Raw genomic sequence first — 10908 nt, 5'->3', positions numbered from 1 at the left:
CCCACGTCGGGCTCCCAGTGCATGGAGCCTGCTTCTCTCTCTGCCTGTGTCTCTGCCTCTCTCTCTCTCTGTGACTATCACAAATAAATAAAAATTAAAAAAAAAAAAGAAAAAGAAAAAGAAAAATAAGGACGACCCGTATGGAGTCTGAGGCTGGAAACCCCGTGTGAGGGGCTCCGGGTGCCAGGACTTCGAGGAGGAGGTTGCATTTGGGATCTGGCCTTCCTTATCTCCCAGCCCTCCCAGCTCTTCCCCTCCTCCTCCTCCTCCTCCTACTCCTACTCCTCCTCCTCCGCCCCCCACCTCCTCCCTCCAGCTCCCTCTTGCTGGTCCCCAAAGAGAAAGCAAATGTTTCTTTATCTGAAGCAAAACCATTTCCCTCACACCCAGGCCCTTCCTCTGGCTCATCTTCCAAATCAGTCTGTCTCTTCCCCAAAACACAATGTCCTTCCAGACGTGAATCCTGTCGAACACACTCTTCTCCATCTCGTTATACAAGAATAGTAACCCATGCCCTCTCTACCTCATTGCAATTTTTTCTTTTTTTTTTTTTTTTTGCGTGTGAATATTGAAAGGGCCATGGCATGTGAAAGCACTGTGTCAACTGCCAAGCACTATGGAAGAACAAATCAGCCATTTCTCATCGTTCTTGGCTCCATTTCTCATCATACTTGATTCATTGTGAACCTCACTGTGCTGCACTGGTGGACTTAAACCTGAGAGTTCACCTGTCTCTCTCCCGGTCCAGACCAAGTTCTCTGAGCCCCGAGGGTTCGGCCTTCTCCTGTCCTCTTGGTGATATGCCCAAGGCCTGGCGCGGGGTGGGTGTTCACAGTATTTGTCAAATGAAAGAATCAACGTATTTGATGAAAAATGAGAATTTAACCTGAGGACCTTGGTAAGAAATGGGGGATTGTAGAGCGGGTCAGAAGCTACACACGCAGCCAGGGTTCAAATCCCAGCCCCACCCATGCTGCAGTCATGGCCCCGGCGACTCACTCCAGCTCTCCACACCTGTTGTCTCATTGGTAAACTAAGGACGAGCATGTTAGTTGCCATCCAGGTCAGTGTGAGATTACTAAGTAAAATACCCCAAAAGGTTACAACAAGCTTGGGTTCCGGGAACCCAAGTAAGTCTTCATTAAATGGTGTTTTTTTTTAAGATGAATTAATTAATTTATTTATTAAAAGACACACAGGGAAAGGCAGAGACCCAGGCAGAGGGAGAAGCAGGCTCCACGCAGGGAGCCCGATGCGGGACTTGATCCCAGGACCCCGGGGTCACGCCCTGAGCCCAAGGCAGAGCTCAATCACTGAGCCCCCCAGGCACCCCTAAATGGTGGTTTTTATTTTATGGTCATACTTAAGATCCTAATACGTTCCCAGATCAGCAACACAGAGGTCCAGACGTGCCCCTGCGACCTCCCTTCCATTCCTAGCCTCTAAGGCTTCCTTAGAAACCAGAGTCAGTACCGATATGCTGCACACCCCAGCGGCCTCAGCCACGTCCTACTTTGCATTGCTCTTATTAATAATGTATGACATCGTCTCTCCTACCAAAGGATCAATGTGGTGGAGGCAGGTTTTACATCTGATTCCTGTTTGTATTGTCAAAAAACATTTAGCTCAGTGCTTCACACGTTGTAGACTTTCAAGACGGTGATAAATGGGGGAAGTACCAATAACGGGGCTGATCTGAGAACTCAAGGAAAGGGAGAAGTAGTTTAGGAATGCGGGTAGGGGACACGGAGGGGGCACCCGTCGGCGATGCGGGGCAGCAGTCTTCACTCTGAGGCCACGGCGGCTGTGACACTGTGGCTGATAATCATAGACATTTCGCCTTCCTCCACTGTTCCTGGCACACGCGTCCTAAATCCCTTAGACTACCCTAGGGGAGCAGAAGGGCCCGGTGTCCTTTGTTATGTTGATGAGGCGACGTCGGGCTCCCACCTGGGGGTGGGACATTGGTTGTCAGGGGAACCAACAGGCTGACTCAGGGGTTGGAACTTCCCATCCCATCCCCAGACCTCCTGGGGGAGGAGAGGGGCTGGAGGTTGAATCAATCCCCAATGGCTAATGATTTACTCAAGCTTACCAGTACCCTAAAGCCTCCTTAAACAGCCAAGAGGACTGGGTTCAGGGGGCGTACTCTGAGGAGGCATAGGAGTTCCCTGCCCCTTCCCCATACCTTGTCCTATGCGTATCTCCATCTAACCAATTCATATTCTTTCATATTCTTTGTAATAAACTAGTAATCCACTGAGTAAATTGGTTTCCTGAGCTCTGTGAGCTGCTCCAGCAAATCAGACTCCAAGGCGGGGAGGGATCCTCTGGTTTACAGCCCATCAGTCGGAAGTACAGGTGACAACGGTGAACTCCTGATGGGGGTGGGACTGAGCCCTTCACCTGTGGGCTCTGACACTATCCCCAGGTAGGCAGTGTCAGCATGGAGTAGGTTTGTAGGCCCCCCCCAGGCTGGTGTTGGAGAATTGCTTGGTGGTGTGGGGCCCCTCCCCCCACACCCTGCCCCCAACCCACACATTGGAATGGGTGCTAGAATCCTTAAGGTAGCAAAGGGGATGGGGGTGGAGCGAGGAGGAGGCCGACTTCCAGCACGCCGCTCCCACCCTCCCCACATTAGCGAAGGCAACCTCACTTTCATTTTCTTGGGTCTCCCTTTACAGGGCTTCGTATCTGCTCCGGAGTCTTCTGCTTTGCAAAAATAGGAGAACGATCATCATCACCTCATCCCTAGTCAAGTGCTGGCTCCATGAGATAATCCGATCCTTGGGATTCACCTCGAGTCCCCATTGCTGCCGAGTTGGCTTGAGAATGTTGTAAGCATTTATTAGAACGGTCTGGACTTCGGGGCAACAACCTGTGTTTCCAAGGAGAAACACTTGTGATGAATTCACTGTAGACTTTTCGTTACTGCTGCAGCCTAATTTTCAAAAAAGTAAATGCAAGTCTCTTGTATGAGTATAAAATGAACACCTGGCATTAGTTAACGGGGGAACCTATAGGATAGTGAACCAGCACATTTCTATCCATCTACCCATCCATCTGTCAATCATCTATCATCTATCTATCTATCTATCTATCTATCTATCTATCTATCATCATCTATCATATATCTACCTATCATCTATCTATTACCTATCTACCTATCATCATTATCTATCATCTATCATCTATTATCATCTATCTATCATCTATCTACCTACCTGTCATTAATCTACCCATCTATCAATCTACCTATCACCTATCTGCCTATCATCTATCTACCATCTATCATCTATCTATGCATCTATTTATCATCTATCTACCTATCATCTATTTATCTATCATCTATCTATTTACCTGTCATCTATCATCCATTATCTATCTATCTATCTATCTATCTATCTATCTATCTATCTATCATCTATTATCTATCTATCTATACCTAAAGTATAGTGAACACACGGTGTTATGTTAGTTTCAGGTGTCCAACACAGTAAACCAGCACATTGCAAGTGCCCCACAGCCGTGTACGGCTTGTCACAATCCTACTGGACAGTGCAGATAAAGAGCATTTCCATCTTCACAGAAGATTCTGTTGGAAATCACTTCTCTGGATGCTGGTACACTCTACGGGCAACTAGCTGAAGTGCAGAGGATGCCTAGTACCTGGGCAGGCTGAGGGAGCTGTGTGTGGTTTCTTCTGGGAGGAAGCAGCATTTGGGTCGAATGCCAGAGAGCTCTGGAAAACGCAGATTAGGCTCACAGGTTGTGTCATCGCTCCGAGTCAAGAAAAGCAAGACAGCGGGAGGAATAGAAGGAAGGCTGGTCAGAGGGATGAAAGGAAGATTCCAAAAGTGCATAGAACTAGCTTCTGACTTGAACAGTAGGAGCCAAGTTTTTCTCTCCTTCCTTCTGGAAGGGCTCACTTTGGTAAACCCTGCTGTCAGGCTCCTGTTGGGGATCTATTCTTTCTTCTTACGGTAGCCCTGCGTTTAGCTGGTAAAAATCCTAATGCCAACACTGCACACTGGAATATTAATTATTTTCTCATACGAAAGAGAGGGAGGGCAGCCCAGGGCACTAGTGGTTCTGGTTAGCACAGACTTTTTCTATTCTGAGAAATTTTGGATTACTATTCAGATAGTTCTAGATTTTTCTCTAGGGGTCTGGTGTAGGGATTTGAGGGCCTTGTCTTGGGGGAGGAGCAGGAGGGAGAGAGGACCTTGACTTGAGTGTGGCTGCTTATAGGGCTCCAGGTATAGGAATGGCCCAGTGGAAATTGGAGAGATGGAATCTGGCTGAGAAACTTTCAGAGAAATGGAGTCCAACAGGCAACTTGAAAGTTTTCTCCCTGTGTTGTGATTTCCTTACTTACTCTACTTTAAACTCTCGTGATCCCTGGTATCAGCTCTATGTTAACATTGAATAAAGTGTGGGTAAGATAAACTAAGGAAGGCGAAAGTATCAAGGGATGAAGTAAGGATGTGACCAGGGGTCATCAGGAAGAAATCTAGGACAGACAGTCATCAAGAAAAGATAATTTTCCTAAGAGCAGTCTTGGGAAGAAGCTAGAATTCCTGCAAGATGGAGGGTCCCTCACAAGGCTCTACAGCCCGATGACCCCAGAGTTACAGGAAGTTCCATGAGGAATGGAAACCTCCTATATCCCAGATGCCGTATGTACATGCATTATCTCACTTAGCCTCCACCATAACCCTGCGGAGCTGATACCCCAATTCTTAGAAAAGGAAATTAGCCACGGTAAGAAATACCCCAAATCTCAGAAGCTTTCCAAAACAGAAGCTGATTTCTCACTCAAGTAAAATGAAGAGGGTATTGTCCATGAGCACGGGGTTCTCCTCCAGAGCCCGGCAAGGACCCAGACTTCTCCCACCTCGTGGCTCGGCCATGGTCAGCAGGCTGCAGGATCCTCTGCATCTCCCTGGAGGAAGGGAGGTGGGCATTGTGCAGGGAGGGCCTTATGGGCCTGCCCTAGAAGCATTGCCTTAGTTTCTGACAGCCATTGGCTAGCAGACAGTCTCCTGGCCGTGCCTCCCTTCAGGGGGGCTGGGAAAGGAAGAGGAGCTACTTCCTTGGAAAAAAAGAGGAAATGAGTAGAGGAAATGGAAATCTAGTCTCTCCCACACCAGCCAATTGTTCTTTTGCAGTCGATCTAGAAATATCAGAGGAGGGATTTAAAATGATTTTTTTTTCACTTATCTAGAGTCCCACATGATGCTGCTTCTACACAGAAGTTTAAAATTTGGGGCCGTTTGGCTCATCCTTATTGATTTATAAGCCTCGCTTCCTAAACTAGACTTCAAGTAGTTTTACTGAATTACATGTAACAAAAAGTGGAAAGACAGCATTAGCTGTGGAGCCAGTGAATCTGGTTTTCTTCACTGATAAACTGTGGAGAGCAGTATTCGCTTTACTGGGTAATTGTTACAATCACATAACACATGTAAAGTCCGCCAAAATAGGCCCAGGACATAGTACACGCTCAATAAATAGCTGCTCTTCTGATGTGATTGTCCTAATTAGATGAATAAGAATAAGGTGAAATGAAGTTTAATTAATGGGAGAGAGTCAAAGTATGTAGCACACGACTGTCTTAAAAGTTTGAAAAACGGTTAAAGAGGTTGAACTTAAAATCTGAGAAACCTAGTAGCCAAAGCAGTGGGAAACATGATGACAGCCCATGTGCGGAACACGAAAACGTATCAGTTGTCTGGAAAAACCCAGAATTTCCTGACACTCATGCTTGAGAGAAATTTTAGGATAGGGACAATGGTTTAGGAAGTGGGGTCACATTCTCAACCAAAGCCCTCAAATGAGTAACAAATGTTCTAGGACCGTCTCTTATTGTCGTAATTTCGCTCATGGGCGCATTACCAAAACCAAATTTGGGGAGGGAAAAAACAACCCCAAACACCCAATTCTATAAGGATGAATAAAATGAATTCCAAGTAGCACTCTGATTATTTCACTCGACCCAAAGACAACATTCAAACATCCACAAAAAGGAATGAACACATCCTTCATGCCTTTGCTATGCGGAAGGGGGTACAAACACCCCCAGAATGTATGCGGAGCCAATCCCGAGGCCAAGAAGAGAAAATATTGCGACTTTCAAGTGCATTTATTTTTATCCTCTCCTATTCTGTTTCTCGTTGTTTTACAACAATGTATTTTCCTAGCACTCCCTACGTACAACCTATTAATAAATGAATGTACCAATATTGGTCAAATATGCTCAAAAGTGTTTCTTTTCCGCTTACGTGATCAAAAACCATCGTGGACCTCTGTTTCGGTTAATCATCCACAAATACCGAACTTCATTTTTGTCTCATTTCATCTTTTAATGATTAAAATTGCAGAGCAGGCCACTAAGGCTATGTACTCTGACCAGAACCTGTAAGATCTTCATTTTTCTGAGTTTCCCTTGCTTTGGGGAGGCACTATGAAGAGTGGGAAGGCACCAATAATTGAGTAAAATACAGTTGTCATGTTCAAATACCACCACGGTCAAATAGAGGTGAGTGTCCCTGAGCTGGAGGGAATGATGATGCCATCTGTGCTCTATGCTCCTCCCACAGTGCATGCACGGGGTGGATGGCATTTATGTTCATGAGAGAGGTGCCCGGAACTGGGACTCTGATGCACAGTAGGTGCACTGGCTTCTTCTTCTTCTTTTCTTTTTTAAGATTTTATTTGTTCATGAGAGTCACACAGAGAGAGGCAGAGACACAGGCAGAGGGAGAAGCAGGCTCCATGCAGGGAGCCCGAGGTGGGACTCCATCCCAGGACCCCGGGGTCACGACCTGACCCAAAGGTAGATGCCCAACCACTGAGCCCCCCAGGTGCCTCACTTGCATCTTCTTGTTTGCAAGGACTCAGCTGCTTTGCCTCAGCCACTGGGCCTCCAGTTTACTCATCCCTGGTGCAGCTTCTCCCTGGAGAAATATTTGGTCAAATTTGGCTAATGTGATTCCCTTAAGGTGATCATCTCATCATGATATCGGGACTAAGATCTCTAAAGTCAATGTTTCAGAAAGCAGAGTTCCTACCAGGTAAAAATTAAACACCATGACAAGGTGATATTCAGTTCTCTTCCTCACCCTGGAGCTTACTGTAAGGAACACACCACTGCTCTACGACGCAGGGTCTGCCAATACGATGGCTAGTGGTGGCCTCTGATGTCCACGATCTGATTTTCAACCCTCGACTCCAACATACACCCACTGGGTCAGTCCGTTTACCCCTCTGTGCCTCAGTTTCCTCATCTGCAAGTAGCACCCACCCTCTAGGGTTGCTGTGAGAATAAAATGGCATGCCATTATGGAGTACTCAAAATAAGTACTTATTAAACAATCAACAGATATTAGTTATGATTATCAATGATCCTGTAATCATTCCCTCTGTAGAGTGCTCATGCTGAAAATGGATTTTTTTTTTTTTTTTTATAGATAATCGCTCTCTTCTCAGAAGGGAGATTTCCAAACCTGTCACAAACATGTGAAAGCATCTTCATCCAGGGCTTTGGTGGATATTTTGGAGTCACTACCTCCCTTCAATGGATCCTGAACCCAAGCCACCTGCCTGTTTTTCGGAATTTCTGGTCAATGAATTCGCTGTACTGACCGTACAGACATCTATTTCCTTATAGTGTGTTTGGTGCTTCTAATCTTCGTCCCTACCACGTGTGCTGGTAAGGATGACATGAAGCAGGGGCCTCTTTCTCTGTCCAGCCCTCTGGACCACAATCCCCACACCACACAGGCATGCTCTCTCCCTTTCCAAACCTCATCCCAAATTTTCCACTTTGCTTCACGGAATAATGGGGGCTGAGCCCTTCCCGTTGGACTCTGTGTATCTCCTGCTTCTAGACTCTTCCTGAAATTATGCTGAAAGCCTCTCTTAGTTCACTCTTTGTAATTTTTCTTTTGCGTAGCTTGACAGCATTTAGAGGCAGTTATTTCAAATAGCTTCCAAGTAACCCTTTATCTTTTTTGACTGGGGACCAGCATGAGGAAATATTTTGAAAATGAATAAGAATTACACTTAATGGCCAATTAAGTGTGTTGGTGTCGGCTTCATGGAGCCTCACATGTTGAAAATCCACTGGACATTCACATCCAGGTCAAGGGCTGGGCCACAGTGATCCAGTGAAGACACTTCATCTTATAGAACTCTTCGAATTTTGGAGGAAACTTTTAAGAATATCACATTTTCTTGGGGTGCCTGTGTGGCTCAGTCAGTTGAGTGTCTGACTCTTGATTTGGGCTCAGGTCATGATCTCAGGGTTGTGAGATCCAGCCCTGTGTTGGGCTCCATGCTGGGTACAGAGCTGGCTAAAGATTCTCTCTCCCTCTCCCTCTCCCCCTGCTTGCACTTTCTCTATTTCTTTTTTTTTTAATTTTTTTAATGTTTTATTTATTTATGATAGTCAGAGAGAGAGAGAGGCAGAGACACAGGCAGAGGTAGAAGCAGGCTCCATGCACCGGGAGCCCGACGTGGGATTCGATCCCAGGTCTCCAGGATCCCGCCCTGGGCCAAAGGCAGGCGCTAAACCGCTGCGCCACCCAGGGATCCCCGCACTTTCTCTATTTCTAAAGAAAAAGAAGAAGAAAAGAAGAAAGAAGAAGAAGAAGAAGAAGAAGAAGAAGAAGAAGAAGAAGAAAAGAAGAAGAAGGAGGAGGAGGAGGAGGAAGAGGAGGAGGAGGAGGAGGAGGAGGAGGAGGAGAAGAAGAAGAAGAAGAAGAAGAAGAAGAAGAAGAAGAAGAAGAAGAAGAAGAAGAAGAAGAAGAAGAAGAAGAAGAAGAAGAAGAAGAAGAAGAAGAAGAAGAAGAAGAAGAAGAAGAAGAAGAAGAAGAAGAAGAAGAAGAAGAAGAAGAAGAAGAAGAAGAAGAAGAAGATCACATTTTCTTTAATACCATATAATAGTAGTTTGTATATCAAAGACTTTCCAGTCTGGTTTCTCAAACCCCAATATTCTAATTAAATAATGAGGATCCAGAAGCTAGGTGAGGTTGAGATTGGAGATCCAAACCCCAGGTCCTAGCTGAGAAAGGCTGAGGGCTGAGGAAAGCTTTCCCTTTACTGAGCCTTGGTCCTGTGTCTGTAGACTGAGGATAGAAATGTCTGTGTCGCACGACCTGGGAAGGATTAGCGGTGGGATGAGTAAGGTGCCCAGAACCAACAACTGGCACATAAAGAGAGTTATGATTATTTTCAATCATTGAGGACGGTATAATTTACTTTCCTGCCATGAATTTGTACTTTCTCCCCTTTTGATTGGGAATTTATGAGCTCAGTGTCCTGACACTGCTTAGCTCATGCTGCCCAAAAGCTATGGTCACCAGTTACAGATGTCTATACTGGAAATCAAGCGAATAAATTATCTCGGGGTGTACAGTGGAGTGAATCTTTCCCACGAGGAAACCCATGGGTGAAAAAAATGATACAAGTGAGCAATGACAAGTGGGTGTTGGAGGTTTGGAGTCTCTGCCTGACTACCAGCGAGCCTTCAGGGTGCTCTGAGATCCGGACTCGTCACCCGAGGATGGGGGTCACCTACTGCAGCTCCCCCAGGGCTCTTGCAGTGGAGGACATGGAGAGGATACGCGGAGTCGCCAGCACCGGCCCGAGACACAGCAGGTCTCCGCAGATGGTGGCTCCCAGCTCTTCCCGCGAGGCAAAACGGTGGGAAGCCGCGCTCCCGGCCTGCACCCCTTGCTAAGGCCCGCACGCCTGGGAAGGAGTCTTCTTCCTGACAGCGGCCGCGCCGTCCATCACTAATAGCAGGTGAGCACGTTAGGCTGCGGGCCCGAGTTCAGAAGATTCAGAGGCTGCTCTCGTGGATCTAATTAATCTCACAGCTCCGTCCCGATTTCCTAAATGGGAGGATGGGAGGCCACTCTCAAAATTCCCCCAGAAAGTTACTGGGGACAGGCACTGAGGGGGGCACTTGGCGGGATGAGCGCTGGGTGTTATGCTATCTGTTGGCAAATTGAACTCCAATTAAAAATTTTTTAAAAAAAAGTGCATTTCATGTTTTTCTCCCGCCCCCATTTTTAACCTCTAAAGTGGACTCTGCGAGCTGAGTTCACCCCGGCGTCCTCCGCCGGCCACCACCTCGCCTCTCATCCTCATGGGTTTCTTAAATCCTCGTGAAGGGTTTTTTGTGTCCATCAGCATCCCCCATCTCCCCTTTCTGTCCTTGAGAGAAAAGTGCTTCTGAGAGCTGGGTGGGGGGGAAGGAGGGGTGTGTGTGCAGGGCGGGGGGTGGGGGGAGCCTCGGAATTATCCTGGCTGAATTTGGTATTTGCTCCAATCTTTGATCTCGGATGCAGGGACGTGTCAGCCAGACCAAAGTCATTTTATATATAGGCCTGCATAAGTGAAGTGGAGGGACTTCATGGTTAATTGATTAAATAAAACGTTCCAAAGAAGGTGCAAGATCAAAGGGCCGCTCTCTGGTTTTATATTTCTCTGGGGTCCCACAGGCCATGTGGGCGACACAAATGACCTTGGGCGTGAGAGTATTCAAAGGCCGGTGTTTGTTTGTTTTATCCTAAAATGCGATTTGTGTTTCCCAGGGCTGCCTGGTGACAGGTCGTATTGTGGGCTCCCCCCGGGCCCAGGCTGCGTTCAGAGGAGGCCTCAAGTGGAACAGCAACCATGGGCAGGAGGGCATGACCCTGTCATGTTGCCACCAGCACCTCTTTCTGCCAAACCCCAAGGAAACAGACTCCATTATATTACTGGAAGGCAAAGACCACAGTCGTCTCTCTCTCTCTCTCTCTCTCTCTCTCTTTTTTTCTTATTTCCAGTAAGAGTCAAGGAAAGGTTCACAAAACGCACGGCCAGTCCCTGGCGGTGAGACAAAAAGAGAGACCAGAG

At 46.8% G+C, this 10908-nt stretch overlaps 1 long non-coding RNA gene across 1 annotated transcript; it reads left to right on the top strand.

Annotated features, from left to right (window-relative positions):
• The first annotated feature begins 1996 nt into the window (after positions 1–1996).
• Positions 1997–8035, top strand: LOC144303285 (uncharacterized). Its single transcript, XR_013370344.1, has 3 exons — positions 1997–2361; positions 2685–2837; positions 7473–8035. It is a non-coding gene; the product is annotated as an uncharacterized LOC144303285 (long non-coding RNA).
• Positions 8036–10908: the final 2873 nt, after the last annotated feature.

This window comes from Canis aureus, chromosome 2 (genome assembly GCF_053574225.1).
Source record: "Canis aureus isolate CA01 chromosome 2, VMU_Caureus_v.1.0, whole genome shotgun sequence".
NCBI classification, from domain to species: Eukaryota; Metazoa; Chordata; class Mammalia; order Carnivora; family Canidae; genus Canis; species Canis aureus.
Note: the sequence above shows the minus strand (reverse complement) of the source record. Positions and strands in the feature narration are given on the sequence as shown.